Source organism: Aegilops tauschii, chromosome 6 (genome assembly GCF_002575655.3).
Source record: "Aegilops tauschii subsp. strangulata cultivar AL8/78 chromosome 6, Aet v6.0, whole genome shotgun sequence".
Classification (NCBI taxonomy): domain Eukaryota; kingdom Viridiplantae; phylum Streptophyta; class Magnoliopsida; order Poales; family Poaceae; genus Aegilops; species Aegilops tauschii.
The window spans coordinates 314,062,505-314,079,295 of NC_053040.3; positions in this window are offsets into that span (position 1 = coordinate 314,062,505).

Below are 16,791 nucleotides of genomic sequence, written 5' to 3' on the forward strand. Positions count from 1 at the left end.
AACCAAAAGGTTTGCTGGTTCCTCCCCTCATTGACGAACGGATCATTTGCACCGGCGTTCCCCTGTTGGGAACGTCAGCCAAATACTGGGGTCTTTTACGAAATTGCTGTGAATAAGATTGTTTTGACACACGAGTTTTGTACGATCGATGGTGCTACCTGCAATACATATGCGATGAACGGCTGTAGTTTTGTGTGGTACGAATATCGTATGTCGAGCCCTGCTATGTGTACGACACTCACTGTCTGAATTTTGCATGACACATCAGATCAATCCATTAATGCATGCAACGGAGGTTCAGCAGACCATTGGATTGAGCATCGTACACGTCTCTTTTTTTTTCACGAATACACGTGAATGTGTGTATCATTCATTAAAGAAGAGGCGGGAAGACTCCCAAGTCCACAGTTACAACAATGTTTACATGCCGAGTTTACCCGACACCACCATGAAAGCCTATCCGCTACTCCTCACGATCTATCCTACCAACATCCACCTGAAAACCCGACACATTGCTTTTCATGAGGCCAGCTTTAGCCCACAAGGTCCCCTCCTCTCTCAACTTAAGAGTAATCGCAGGCAGAGATGGCGTTGCACCATTAAACACGATGTCATTGTGGTGTTTCCACAACATCCACATTCCAAGGAGGCATTTTGCCCGAGTCGATTTGTGGTCTACTGAGCATTGGTCTTGTCTGAAGCACCAATCGGCAAGGCCTTCAGCCAAAGGAGGTTCAAATTCGTGTCTACCTGTGGTTTGTCCCATCCAATGCCAAACTTGCTTAGCAAAAGCAAAGACACAGCCCACTAGCAGATGCTCTATGATTTCTTCATGTTGGCTGCATAGAGGACATGTGTCTTGATGCGGCAGTCCGCGGCGTCCACGTCTCGGCCAGAGAAGAATCGTAAGCACAGTAGTTTCGCTCGATTTGTGACACAACGAGCACCGTCGGTGTGGCTCCACCCCTTGGCAAATATGATGAGACCTGCATGCGTCATGCTTGATCCAGATCCATCCATGGGCCACATCCACATGTAGTACGGTACCGTCCCGATTGACGTACGTACCCCCCTGACGGGCGGCCTGACCGCCAGCCAAAACTGACTGCCAACATCCGTACAATCTGGCGCGCATCGTCGATCAACCGACCCATCAGTCTCAGGCTTAATACCATAAATGAATGTTGAAAAGCGAAAACGGTCCAGGCTTAATCTGTGCGCCACATGACAGCTCAAGTGGGCAGGCATTTGATATCCTGCAATGCATCATCATGCATGCCCTTGATCGACTAGCTAACTAAGCTAGCGTGAAGTGGTGCCCACCCTAGTGACCGACCAATCACGGACAAGATTAAAGGAAGAGTCTACAGCGAAGTCCAAACATAAAAAAGATGTATATACGTGCTCAACACTTGTCGGGTACCCAGCGTGCATACAATACAAGTATATGTACTAGCAGTTGCGTTGCTTAGTTTTTAGGCGGTTCATCGTCCTGGCTTCGGCGATGGCGATGACGACGCTCAATAAATAAAGTTTCTTGAGATCTCCGACAAGGCAATCGGTCCTATGATTGGGGATGGATTTGAAATGCAGCATGTTCAAGCAAAGATGGTGCGGCGGCGGCAACATCCTCGTGGACATGTGTCCTCGAGTTCCATCGTTGCGACGGCGTTTGCTCCAGCGCCGGCGCAGAGCTTGGGAGATAGTCCAAGAGCAGATGCAGATTGTGGTCTGCATCGGCGGCATCTGTAAGATGGTGGATCGTGTACTGGATTCGTAGACGTGGATGGCAGGTATGATTTCCTCCTCCGGCGTCTTAGTCATGTGGGGTTGCAAGATCTGGAGTTCGATGGCATGTCTGGGGTGTTGTTCCGGTCTGATTCGTTCAACGGTAATGGTTTCACCTATGGCGAGCCACCTTGGAGATTCGCAAAACTGCATATCAGCGATGGAGCCGCATCAAGCTCGGGTGTGGAGGTGATCCGTCATTTTGTTTCTTTGATGGATGATGTGGTAGTGCCAAAGGCAGGTGACGGTGTTGGTGCCAAGCTCATAAGTTTCTTGAGTCTTCTTCGTAGTTTTACTTCTTGGCCGATGTTTCTTTATGCAAAGGCTAGCTTTCTGCTATTTGTTTAGTTTGACCATGTCAGTATGTATGTGATTGGTACAATGTTTCTTATGATATAAATGAGACGTATTACCATAAAAAATTCCAATAACGTGACAGGTTGGTTAGCTTTGATGTGCGACATGTGATCATTTTTCTTTCGCGAAGTGACATGTGATCAGTTATTGCACGTGGAATCATGATTATATTTCTTTAAAATAGATTTAAGAAAGTCTACAATAAAGTGAATTGCCTTTTCTTTTTTGATGTACAATAAAGTCTACAATGAAGTGTATTGCCCTTTCTTATAGAATAGACTATGTGAATTGCCTTTTCTTAGAATAAACTTTTCCCTCGCCTCGTGGGCCGCACGCGCGTGCGGCTCCGGAGGCTCCCCAAAACCTAGGCCCAGCCCCTCCTCAGATCCACTCCCCAGGCCGCTGCCGCCGGCGGCGGCGGTCGTGCCCGGTCGACGAAGGCGGCGGGTGCTGGCTGAGCCCCTCGACGGCACCCCTTCGCGCGGAGCGGGACGTCCCCGGGCAGCCATAGTGGTGGGGTGGCCGGCGGCGCGATTCGTGGCGACGGTCACCAGAGCACGGCAGAAAGCGCGGCACGGCAGGACGGTGGAGCCGGCGAGGTGCGCTGCAGGATGGTGGTCGAGGAAGTTGCGCCAGCACTGCTTGCGGCGGCGGCGCGTGCTCAGCCATGGAGGCGGCGGCGCCATGGAGGCCCTGCTAGGAAGGGCGCTGGCGGGCAGCGGGCGGCCTACTGCCTCCGTGTGAGGGGTGCTCGGTGCTGCCTCGGGAGAGCTGGCGCGGGGGTGTGCTCGGAGGTGCGGGTCAGATCGGATCTAGTGGCAGTCCCTGGTGTGGGTGGAGGCCGATGCGGCTGATCTGGCCCTTGCACGGCATGGCTAGTTGCGGTTGCTCTTCGTCCGTGTTGTTGCTGTTGGTCTTGGTTGCGCTCTCTCGGCAGTGCGGGTGGGGGAGATCCATTGCTGCGCGACTTCGACGACAGATTGCTGCGGCGGCAGCGGTGTGAGACATCTTGGATAGTGCTGCCCGAAACCTTGGGAGGAGTGGAGATGTGCGCCATTATGGATGAAAATCATGTTCGGTTTTGGCCGGACCGGCGGCGATGGCACCTGTGGGTGTCATTCCCCTCCCTGGAGGTGTCGTCGCATGTGTCACCATTTCCCTCCCTTGCTTGGTGTTGGCGGTTGTCTCCGGGTGAAAACCTTGATTCGGTGATGGATCGGTACGATGGCGGCGTCTTCGGCGTCGTTCCTCTGTTGGGAGCATCGTGCCGGGAGACATGGATTTCCTATGGTGTGCTCCTCCGGTGTTCACAGCTGCCCTAATCATTCTTCTCTAGCACTATGTACGGTCATCGCTGGTGAATCCTAGACGGTGCCTTCCTCGGGTTGGATCGAGTCCTGCCATCCTCTTGCCACCTCCTTTAGGCATCAAGGGGGGATGGTGCGTCGACAAGAGAAGCTTTTACGAGTAGTTGTTCTTCGGAGGTGACCGACATCGATCAAGACACGGCGAGGTTTTCGATTTTGGGTTGGCTCTTTTGTGTTGTTGTTGTGTTGTCGTGGGTGGCTGTCCTTTGGACTAGCGTGGTGTGAAGTTGTGCTACACTTGTTGTTCGCAGCGAGTGGTAGTCGTCTTTTACTTACAATTCACTTCTTCTATAAAGCTACGGTACGCAATTTGCGTACTCTCAAAAACAGGTGGAGTCATGTTCTAGTGTCGCCTTCACCTTCTCCCCCGATTTCCCCCTCCCTCAGTTTCTCTATTTTGGTTTCCTTTTGGTTATTTTGGCTTTTTTGGTAATCTCAACAGACACTGCACAAATAAAAAACAACATAAATAAATTAACTTGAAATAATCAAAACAAAATCGGTACTTTTCAAAACCACGTCATGCTTTAATTCAATAAAATAAAATAAAATCAATTCTTATCAAACTTTCAACTCAATCAAAACTTTCTTTCCCTTCGCCTATCCATACTCAAATAAAGTCAAATCTTACAAAATCCCAAATAAATCGAAACTTCACTTGTCTTCCCCTACCCGCACTCAAATAAAACTAGATAACGCCCTGCGCGTTGCTGCGGAAATTTTAGCAATGAACTTTAAATATATGAGAATAGTATTGCAGGTAAATGGAGGGTGGATGCATGTTATATTGTCTGGTGACATTCAAGTTCAATTATTTAATGTTGGAAAATAAAAATAAAAATGAATGGTGTGAAGGGCTTTCATGTTCTTCGATGGCGCGGACGGCTTTGCATGTAGTAGTAAGTAAAAAAGTTGAATTGCTACATGGGCGCTTGATGACTCGGAGGGCATGCACATGGTGAAAAGTTGATTGGTTGCATGCTCTTGATAATGTGGATGGCTGCATGTGCATTTAAATGATAGGTGGTTGTGTGAGATATATCTGATGATGTGGACAACTTGCATGTTAAGATAAATAAGATAGTGAGGATGAACTTCTTAGGTATACAGGATTAAATCTTATCAAAATCTGTAATATGATGAGTATAAGGTATACGTGGGACATGATTGATGTTGAACCACTAAAATATTTAAGCCCCCGTTGCAATGCACATGCAAATAGCTAGTTTGTTCAAGCTGTCATTGTCGGGGTAAAAGTCGATGATGACATTGATCATTCGTATAGACCTAAAATAGATTGCATAGAGTATTTTATGTTGCCAACTCTATTCAACATTCTTATTGGTACTCTCACAATCCTCATAGCAAAGGCTAAGCTGGATGGCTTGGGTGGTGCCCATGTCAGGTCCATTAAATAGTCATTTGGCTGTTTGAGCAATTGTTCGTTGTTAAAGAAAATCACAAAAATGAATTGTTCTATTTTGGACGGACACATGAAAGAAGAAGATTATCATTACAAACAACTTTTCAGTTACGACATTCGTAAGCTTCCATTTATCTATCTAGGATACTTATTCACTATTGAAAGCATGCAAATAAAGAGTGAAGGTGCATTGAGGACATGTTTGAAAAGAAAATTTGATGTCATGCGAAGGATATTTGGTCCTAGTAAATTTGGTACTCACTATTACTATCTATTTTCATGCTCTCATTCTTTGAAGTACCAAATGGGTGCGAAAAATACTTTATTATCGATACAAATTATTCTGGTAAATGAAAAACTTAAGAAAAATAACACCGCTTAGCGAAGTGAGGTATATTGTGTAGGCCTGAAGACCAAGATGGTATGTGCATTGGGCTCCTTGAGATTAAGAAAACATGATTGCTTAGAAAATGGCTACATGAGCTTGTTACGAAGGAGGAAGGTGTGTGGCTACAGTTATTGTGCAACAAATACCTTCATTCCAAGACTTTGTCTCGAGTCACGTCTCAGCCAACAGACTCACCTTTTTTACCTATAAGGGTGGCCCCTTTACTACAGAGGAAGACATACGAATCTTACCCCCGTCGAGTTCGGTCTCCGGGGGTGCTAATACCAGGTACCGGTTTCCAGAGTACCGATCTGCAAGGTACCCTTTCCAAAGGAAGGGCCTGATGAGAGCAAAGAGTGGGTTATTTAATAGAGGATGTTTTATATGGTTGATGATAACTCTACTGCACTATTTTTGAAGGATACCTGGTTACATAATACACCACTCACACTGTGGTAGCCGACACTCTATAATATTGCGTAACGGAAAGAGGTGTTTATTGGTACATTATTCATTAAATATCTAGTTGAGCTAAAACCCCTCTCTTCCCCTCTTTCCATATTATCAAGTTGAAGAAATATTTGCTGGATAATGATGTTCAAATTGACAAACTTTGTTGGAAACATGACCTAGAGGCAATAATAAAGTTGTTATTATCATATTTTCCTTGTTCTTGATAAGTGTTTATTATCCATGATATAATTGTATTAACTGGAAACTCAAATACATGTGTCGATACATAAACAAACACCGTGTCCCTAGTGAGCCTTTACTACACTAGCTCGTTGATTAAAGATGATTAAGGTTTCCTAACCATACACATGAGTTGTCATTTAATAATGAGATCACATCATTAGGAGAATGATGTGATGGACAGACCTGATCATAAGCTTAGCATATGATCTTGTCACTTAGTTTATTTGCTTTAGATTCTTAATGTCAAGTATCTTCCTTAGACCATGAGATCATGCCACTCCCTAATACCGGAAGAATGTTGTGTGGGTATTAACCAACACTTCATAATTGGGTGATCATAAAGGTGCTCTTCAGGTATCTCGGAAGGTACTAGTTGGGTTTGTTGTAAATATACCCTAGAGGCAATAATAAAGTGGTTATTATTATATTTCCTTCTTCATGATAATCGTTTATTATCCATGCTATAATTGTATTGATTGGAAACTCAAATACATGTGTGGATGCATAGGCAACAACATGTCCCTAGTGAGCCTCTACCGGGCTAGCTCATTGATCAAAGATGGCTATGGTTTCCTAGTCATAGACATGCATGAGTTGCCATTGATAACGGGATCACATCATTAGGAGAATGATGTGATGGACAAGACCCAAACTATAAACGTAGCATATGATCGTATCAAGTTTATTGCTATCGCTTTCTGCATGTCAAGTATCTGTTCCTATGACCATGAGATCATGCAGCTCACTGACACCGGAGGAGTACCTTGTGTGTTTCAAACGTCGCAACATAACTGGGTGACTATAAAGATGCTCTACAAGTATCTCCGAGGGTGTCTATTGTGTTGGCATGGATCAAGACTGGGATTTGTCACTCCATATGACGGAGAGGTATCTCGTGGCCCTCTCGATAATACCACACCACCAGAAGCTTGCAAGCATGTGAATAATGAGTTTGGTCATGGAATTTTGTATTACGGAACGAGTAAAGAGACTTGCTGGTAACGAGATTGAACTAGGTATGGAGATACCAACGATCGAATCTCGGGCAAGTAACATATTGCGGGACAAAGGGAATTGCATATGAGATTAACTGGATCTTTGACATCATGGTTCAACCGATAAATAACTTCGTGGAATATGTAGAAATCAATATGGGCATCCAGGTACCGCTATTGGTTATTGATCGGAGAGGAGTCTCGGTCATGTCTACATGATTCTCGAACCCGTAGGGTCGCATGCTTAACGTTCGGTAGCGCTAGGGTAGTATTGAGATATTAATAGTGGAAAGTCCGAAGATTGTTTGGAGTCCCGGATGGGATCCGGGACATCACGAGGAGCTCCAGAATAGTCCGGATGTAAAGATTCATATATGGAAAGTTGTTATCGGGGTTTCGGAAAAAGTTCGAGTTTTCTCTGTATTGTAACAAGAAGGTTCTAGAAGGTTCCGGAGTGGGGCCCACCTGCATGGGGACCCCATGAACGTGGGTAGTGAAGTCCCCACAACCTTGGTCTAGGTGCACCAAGATCCTCCCTTAAAAGGAATAGTATCATATCCCAAGGGGATAAGATCAGGATCCCAAAAAGGGGGGAATAGCGATCGGTGGGGAAGGAAAGGTGGGATTTCCTCCCCCCCTTGGCAACGACCCTGGGGCCTTGGAGGGCAAGCCACCAGCCCCCTCCACGCCTATATAAAGGTGGGGACGCTTTGGGGGCAGCCACCCTTCGACCCTTGCCCGTTACCTCTCCCAACTCCTCCCACGTTTCACCGGTACGCGCTTGGTGAAGCCCCGCCGGAATTCCGCTGCCACCACCACCACCATACCGTTGTGTTGGTTCCGATCTCATCTGCCCCCCTCTCGCTTGCTGGATCAGGAAGGAGAGGACCCCGCTGATCTGCACGTGTGCTAAACTCGGAGGTGCCGTCCGTTTGGCACTTGATCGGGAGTTCGTGGACGGATCGTGATTGGATCGCGAAGACGTTCAACTACATCAACCGCGTTTCTTAACGCTTCCGCTTAGCCATCTACAAGGGTGTGTAGATCCAATCTCTCCTCTCGTAGATGTGCATGTCCTAGATTGATCTTGGTGAGAATAGGAAATTTTTTGTTTCCCATGCAACGTTCCCCAACAGGGTTGCATGGATAAAGATTGGGATTTGTCGCTCCATGTGACATAGAGATATCTCTTGGGCCTCTCGGTAATACAACATCTTAAGTAACTTGCAAGCATGTGAAAAATGTGTGTGGTCAACGGGATATTGTATTACAGAACGAGTAAATAGATATGGCCAATAACGAGGTTGAACTAGGTATGGTGATACGACTATCGGATCTCGGGCAAGTAAAATATCACGAGACAAAGGGAATGTAATACATGATTGCTTCAATCCGTATGAATTGTGCTTTGTCAAGAAACCTAAGCTATCATTTCTTAAAGTTTGGGGATGTGATGCTTATGTCAACAAAATACAGCCTAATAAGCTCGAACCCGAAGCTAAAAAATGCATCTTCATAGGATACCTGAAATAGATAATTGGGTATATACCTTCTATCACAAGTTCGAGGGCAAGATCTTTTGTTGCCAAGAATGGATCCTTTCTATAGAAGGAGTTTCTCTCGAAAGAAGTGAGTGGGAGGAAGGTAGAGCTTGACGAGGTTATCGAACCTTCTCTTGAATTGGAAAGTAGCGCATCACAGAAAGATGTTCATGTGATGCCTACACTAGCTAGAGAGGAAGCTACCAATGTTGATCATGAAACATTGAACCGGCTTCTACAGAACTTCATAGGTCAATCAGGACACATACTGGCCCTAAATGGTACAATAATCATGTCTTGGACGTCATGTTGTTAGACAACAATGAACCTACGAACTATGAGGGAGCGATGATGAGCCTAGGTTTTGAAAAATGGCAAGAGGCCGTGAAATCCGAAATATGATCCATGCATGAAAACCAAGTGTGGACTTTGGTGGACTGGTGCTTGTGAGTTGCGTTGGGATTTCCTCGAAGAGGAGAGGATGATGCAGTATAGTAGAGATATGTATTTCCCTCAGTGAAGAACCAAGGTTATCAATCCAGTAGGAGAACCACGCAACACCTCGTTAGCACTACCTACACACAAAATAACAAATACTTGCACCCAACGCGAACAAGGGGTTGTCAATCCCTCGGCGGTTAATTGCAAGGATCAAATCTCGTAGTGATAAATAGATAGAACAAAAATACAAAATAAAATAACATAAATAAAATTGTAGCAAGGTATTTTTGGATTTTAATATATGATAAAAGTAGACTCGGGGACCATACTTTTCACTAGAGGCTTCTCTCTTGAAAATAGCATACGGCGGGTAAACAAATTACTGTTGGGCAATTGATAGAAAAACAAATAATCATGACAATATCCAAGGCAATGATCATGTATATAAGCATCATGTCCGAGACAAGTAGACCGAAACGATTCTGCATCTACTACTATTACTCCACACATCGACCGCTATCCACCATGCATCTAGAGTATTAAGTTCATAAAGAATGGAGTAACGCCTTAAGCAAGGTTTATGTAGAGCCCCTCCATGGTCGATTCCCGCTCCGGTAGAGTATCTGGGGAGGCCTCCAGATGGGATCTCGCGAGAACAGAAACGTGCGGTGGCAGAAAAAGTATTTCGGGTGGCCCTCTGATGCCAGTGGAATATTTGAGAATTTATAGAGGCAGAATTAGGTCAAGAGGTGCCACGAGTGGCCCACAAGCCTGGGGGCGCCCCCGAGCTTGTAGCTTCCTCATGGCTCTTCAGGTCTTCTCCCGAACCTTCTAGGGTCTCTTCTGGTCCAGAAAAGTTTAATCCAAAGTTTTTTCTCCGTTTGGACTCTGTTTGATATTGATTTCCTGACAAGCCAAAAACAGCAACTTGCAATGGGCACTAGGTTAATAGGTTAGTCCCAAAAAATGATATGTAATTGCATATCAAACTTCCAAGATTGATACTATAATAGCATGGAACAATAAAAAATTATAGATATATTGGAGACGTATCAAGCATCGCCAAGCTTAATTCCTGCTTGTCCTCAAGTAGGTAAATGATAAAAACAGAATTTTTGATGTGGAATGCTACCTATCATGTTAATCATGTAATTTCTCTTTGTGGCATGAATATAAAGATCCAAATTATTCAAAGCAATAGTCTATAGTTTGACATAAAAAACAATCATGTCTTTCAAAATATCAATGCTAAAGACAAAATCATATAGCAGTGTCGTGCTCCATCTTCTTAACACAAAGTATTAATCATGCACAACCCCGATGACAAGCCGAGCAATTGGTTCATACTTATTAACGCGCTTCAGCTTTTTCAAGTCTCACGCATTATATGAGCGCAAGCCATGGATATACCACTATGGGTGGAGTAGAGTATGATCTCGAGGGTTGTATGGAGAAGACAAAAAGGAAGAAAGTCTCACATTAATGAGGCTAATCAACGGGCTATGGAGATGCCCATCAATTCATGTCAATGCAAGGAGTAGGGATTGCCATGCAACAGATGCACTAAGAGCTATAAGTGTATGAAAGCTCAAAAATAAAACTAAGTGGGTGTGCATCCAACTTGCTTGCTCATGAAGACCTCGGGCATTTGAGGAAGCCCATCATTGGAATATACAAGCCAAGTTCTATAATGAAAAATCCCCACTAGTTATATGAAAAATAAAGCATAGGATACTCTCTATATGAAAAACATGGTGCTACTTTGAAGCACAAGTGTGGAAAGGATAGTACTATTGCCCCTTCTCTCATTTTCTTACATTTTCCTTTTTTTCCTTTTTAGTTGGCTTTTTTGGCCTCTTTTTTGTGGGATCGTTCTGGCCTCTTTTTATTTATTTCCTCACCTGGGACAATGCTCTAATAATGAATATGATGATCATCACACTTCTATTTACTTACAAGTCAAAATCAAATTACAACTAGATAGTAGAACAAAATATGACTCTATATGAATGCCTCTGACGGTGTACCGCGATGTGCAATGATCTAGCTTAACATGTATAAAAAAATATGAACGATGGCTGAGCCACAAATACTATGTCAGCTATATGATCATGCAAAGCAATACGACAATGATGATGTGTGTCATAATAAAATGGAACGGTGGAAATTGCATGGCAATATCTCTCGGAATGGCTATGGGAATGCCATAATAGGTAGGTATGGTGGCTATTTTGAGGAAGATATAAGGAGGCTTATGTGTGATATAGTGTATCATATCATGGGGTTTGGATGCACCGTAGAAGTTTGCACCACATCTCAAGGTGAGAAAGGGCAATGCAAGGTACCGAAGAGGCTAGCAAATTGCGGAAAGATGAGAGTGTGTATAATCCATGGACTCACATTAGTCATAAAGAAATCACATGCTTACTAGAAAAGTTTATTAGCCCTTGAAGAAAAGTACTACTACGCATGCCCCTAGGGGGATAGATTGGTAGGAAAAGACCATCGCTTGTCCCCGACCACCACACATAAGGAAGACAATCAATAATAAATCATGCTCCAACTTCTTAGCATAACGGGAGACTATACGTGCATGCTTCGGGAATCATAAACCTTAACACCAACATTCTTACTAAACCATAATTACTCACTAGCACAACCCGCATATTACCACCTTTATATCACAAAACTATTGCAAGGAATTAAACTTATCATATTCAATGATCTACATGAATGTTTTTATTATATCCCTCTTGAATACCTATCATATTAGAACCAAATTCATAACCCACACTAATTCCATTACTATTACCAACTCTCAAAAATATATAAGTGAAGCATGAGGGTACAACTATTTCTTTAAAATATAACCACCGCCGTGCTCTAAAAAATATAAGTGAAGCACTAGAGCAACTACCTAGCCCAAAAGATTTAAGTGAATCACATAGAGTATTCTAACAAATCATGAATAATGTGCGTCCCTCTCAAAAAGGTGTGTCTAGAAAAGACGATTGTGACAAACTAAAAAGCAAACAAAGCAAAGACTCATATAATACACGACGCTCTAAGCAAAACTCTTATCATGTGATGAATAAAAATATAGCTCCAAGTAAAATTACCGATAGTTGGTACAAAGAAAGAGGGATACCTTCTGGGGCATCCCCAAGCGTAGATTCTTGGGAGTCCTTGAATATTACCTTGGGATGCCACAGACATCCCCAAGCTTAGGATCTTGCCACTCCTTATTCCTTCATCCATCGTGATCTCACCAAAAACTTGAAAACTTCAGCACACAAAACTCAACAAAAAACTTCGTGAGATTGGTTAGTATAACAAAGCAAATCACTACTTTAGGTACTGCCGTAAACCCATTCATATTTTATTATTGCATTATACCTACTGTATTCTAACTTCACCGTGGCTTATACCCCCGATACAATCCATAGATTCATCAAAACAAGCAAACAACGCAACGAAAACAGAATTTGTCAAAAACAGAACAGTCTATAATAATTCAAACAATGACCATACTTCTATAACCCCGACACTTCTGAAAAATGAGGACAATGTTGGCAATTTGTATATAAATCATGTGAATTCAGAATTTTTTGCCGCTCCAGTGATTTTTCCATAGAATCAAAGCAACTATCTTCCAAATCATCCCAAAGGCTTTACTTGGCACGGACACTAATTTAAACACAAAAACACAACCATAACAGCAGCATAATTGTGTGCACAAAAAAAACCCAGAAAAAATAACTATTGGGTTGTCTCCCAACAAGCTTTTTCTTTATAGCCATTAAGATAGGCTTAAGATTTTATTGATTCTCACATGAAAGATAATAATTGAAACAAAGAGAGCATCTAGCCTGTGAAGAACACATTTAAGTATAACATACTTCCTATGCATTGGCATTTTATAAGCAAACAAATTCTCAAGACAAGAAATATCTACCGTATGCAAGGTAGAAGGATAAAACATTGACGATCTCAACATAACGAGAGGTAATTGAGTAACATGAAAATTTCTACAACCATATTTTCCTCTCTCATTATAATTACATGTAGGTTCATAATCAAATTCAACAATATAGCTATCATATAAAATTTTCTCTTCATGATCCACATGCATAAAAGTTCTATAATCTTCCAAGATAGTGGGAACTCTCCAAACCCGCTTTTATCAATAATTTCATAAGATTGAACACTCTCCAAATATGTGGGATTATTTTTACCTAAAGTTGACACTCTTCCAAACCCACTTTCTATATTATTGCAAACATTATTATAAATATCATATTCATCATGAGGCTTAAATAAATTTCCAAGATCATAAGAAACATTATCACCCCAATCATGATCATTGCAATAAGTACTAGACACAACAATCATTCCCAAGCTTGGGGTTTTGCATATCATCAACATAATTGGCATTAATAGAATTTATAATAATATCATTGTAATCATGCTTTTCAATCGAGGAGCTATCATGAATCACCTTATAAGTTTCTTCTTTTAACACTTCACCATAATTTTCAAATTCACGAATTTCAAGCAAAACTTCATAAAGATAATATAGTGCACTCGACACACTAGCAATTGGTTCTTCATAATTGGATCTTTTAAAAAGATTAGCAAGCAGATGAGGGCCCATCTTAATTTCTCTTATTTCTTTTTCTGATTTTGAGTGTTAACATGACGACAAAAAGCAAGCAAACAAGCAAAGAAGCAAAAAGGCGAACAAAAAATATTTTTGTGTTTTTGTGAAAACGTCTTAGAAGTGGGGGAGATGAAATCCTGAGGCAAATGACAAATAATGTAAATGCAAGGAGATGAAAGTTTATCCGTAGTTACATGATAGATGTTGATGATGTTTCCCTAGCAACGACGCTAGAAATTCTTCCTGCTATGAGCTGTGTTAGGATTTCCTCGAAGAGGAGAGGATGATGCAGTATAGAAGAGATAACTATTTCCCTCAGTTAAGAACCAATGTTATCAATCCAGTAGGAGAACCACGCAACACCTCGTTAGCAGTACCTACACACAAAATAACAAATACTTGCACCCAACGCGAACAAGGGGTTGCCAATCCCTCGGTGGTTAGTTGCAAGGATAAAATCTTGTAGTGATAAATAGATAAAACAAAAATACAAAATAAAATAACATAAATAAAATTCCAACAAGGTATTTTTGGATTTTAATATATGATAAAAGTAGACCCGGGGGCCATAGTTTTCACTAGAGGCTTCTCTCTTGAAAATAGCATGCGGTGGGTAAATAAATTACTGGTGGGATATTGATAGAAAAAAATAATCATGATGATATCCAAGGCAATGATCATGTATATAGGCATCACGTTCGAGATAAGTAGACCAAAACGATTTTGCATCTACTTCTATTACTCCATACATCGACCGCTATCCAGCATGCATCTAGAGTATTAGTTCAAAGAACGGAGTAATGCCTTAAGCAAGATGACATGATGTGGACAAAGTAAACCCAGGCATGAATAAACCCCATCTTTTTATCCTTAATGGGAACGATACAAATACGTGTCATGTCCCTTTCTGTCACTGGGATTGAGCACCGCAAGATCGAACACATCACAACGCACCTCTCCCATTGCAAGGAAAATCAATATAGTTGGCCAAACCAAATCAATAGATCGGAGGGAAATACAAAGATATAACAAGCATGAATAAAAGATTTCAAAGAAAACACAAATAATATTCATGGATAATCTGATCATAAACTCACAATTTATCGGATCCCAACAAACACACTGCAAAAAGTCATTACATCAAATAGATCTTCAAGAACATCAAGGAAAACATTGTATTGAAGATCAAAGAGAGAGAAGAAGCCATCTAGCTATGGACCCGTAGGTCTGTGGTGAAGTACTCACACTGAAGGAAATATGCCCTAGAGGAAATAATAAAGTTATTATTTATTTCCTTATATCATGATAAATGTTTATTATTCATGCTAGAATTGTATTAACCGGAAACATAATACTTGTGTGAATACATAGACAAACAGAATGTCACTAGTATGCCTCTACTTGACTAGCTCGTTGATCAAAGATGGTTATGTTTCCTAGCCATAGACATGAGTTGTCATTTGATTAATGGGATCACATCATTAGGAGAATGATGTGATTGACTTGACCCATTCTGTTAGCTTAGCACTCGATCGTTTATTATGTTGCTATTGCTTTCTTCATGACTTATACATGTTCCTATGACTATGAGATTATGCAACTCCCGTTTACCAGAGGAACACTTTGTGTGCTACCAAACGTCACAACGTAACTGGGTGATTATAAAGGTGCTCTACAGGTGTCTCCAAAGGTACTTCTTGGGTTGGCGTATTTTGAGATTAGGATTTGTCACTCCGATTGTCGGAGAGGTATCTCTGGGCCCACTCGGTAGTGCACATCACTATAAGCCTTGCAAGCATTGCAACTAATGAGTTAGTTGCGGGATGATGTATTACGGAACGAGTAAATAGACTTGCTGGTAACGAGATTGAACTAGGTATTGAGATACCGACGATCGAATCTCGGGCAAGTAACATACCGATGACAAAGGGAACAACGTATGTTGTTATGCGGTTTGACCGATAAAGATCTTCGTAGAATATGTGGGAGCCAATATGAGCATCCAGGTTCCGCTATTGGTTATTGACCGGAGATGTGTTTCGGTCATGTCTACATAGTTCTCGAACCCGTAGGGTCTGCACGCTTAAAGTTCGATGACGGTTATATTATGAGTTTATGTGTTTTGATGTACCGAAGGTTGTTCGGAGTCCCAGATGTGATCACGGACATGACGAGGAGTCTCGAAATGGTGGAGACGTAAAGATCGATATATTGGACGACTATGTTTGGACACCGGGAAGGTTTCGGACATTTATCGGAGTACCGAGGGTTACCGGAACCCCCCCAGGAACTAATGGGCCTTGTTGGGCCCTACTAGAGAGAGAGGGGCCGGCCAGGGCAAGAGGCGCGCCCCTCCCCTTGATTCCGAATAGGACAAGGAAGGGGGGGGGGGGGCGGCGCCCCCCTTGCCTTTCCTCTCTCCCACTCCTTCCTTCCCCCTCCTTCTTGGACTAGGAAAGGGAGGGGCAAACCTACTTGGAGTAGGTTTCCCCCTCCTAGGGCGCGCCACCCCCTTGGCCGGCCCTCTCCTCCTCCCCCCTTTATATATGGAGGAGGGGGGCACCCCATAGACACAATAATTGATCTCTTGATCTCTTAGCCGTGTGCGGTGCCCCCTCCACCATAATCCACCTCGATAATATCGTAGCAGTGCTTAGGCGAAGCCCTGCGTCGGTAGAACATCATTGATACGTCTCCAACGTATCTATAATTTTTGATTGCTCCATGCTATATTATATTCTGTTTTGGACATTATTGGGCTTTATTATACACTTTTATATTATTTTTGGGACTAACCTATTAACCGGAGGCCCAGCCCAGAATTGTTGTTTTTTGCCTATTTCAGAGTTTCGCAGAAAAAGAATATCAAACGGAGTCCAAACGGAATAAAACCTTTGGGAACGTGATTTTCGGAACGAACATGATCCAGAGGACTTGGACCCTACATCAAGAAAGCTACCAGGAAGCCACGAGGTAGGGGGGCGCGCCTACCCCCCTGGGCGCGCCTACCCCCTGGGCGCGCCCTCCACCCTCGTGGGCCCCACGTTGCTCCACCGACGTACTCCTTCCTCCTATATATACTTACGTACCCCCAAACTACCAGATACGGAGCCAAAAACCTAATTCCACCGCCGC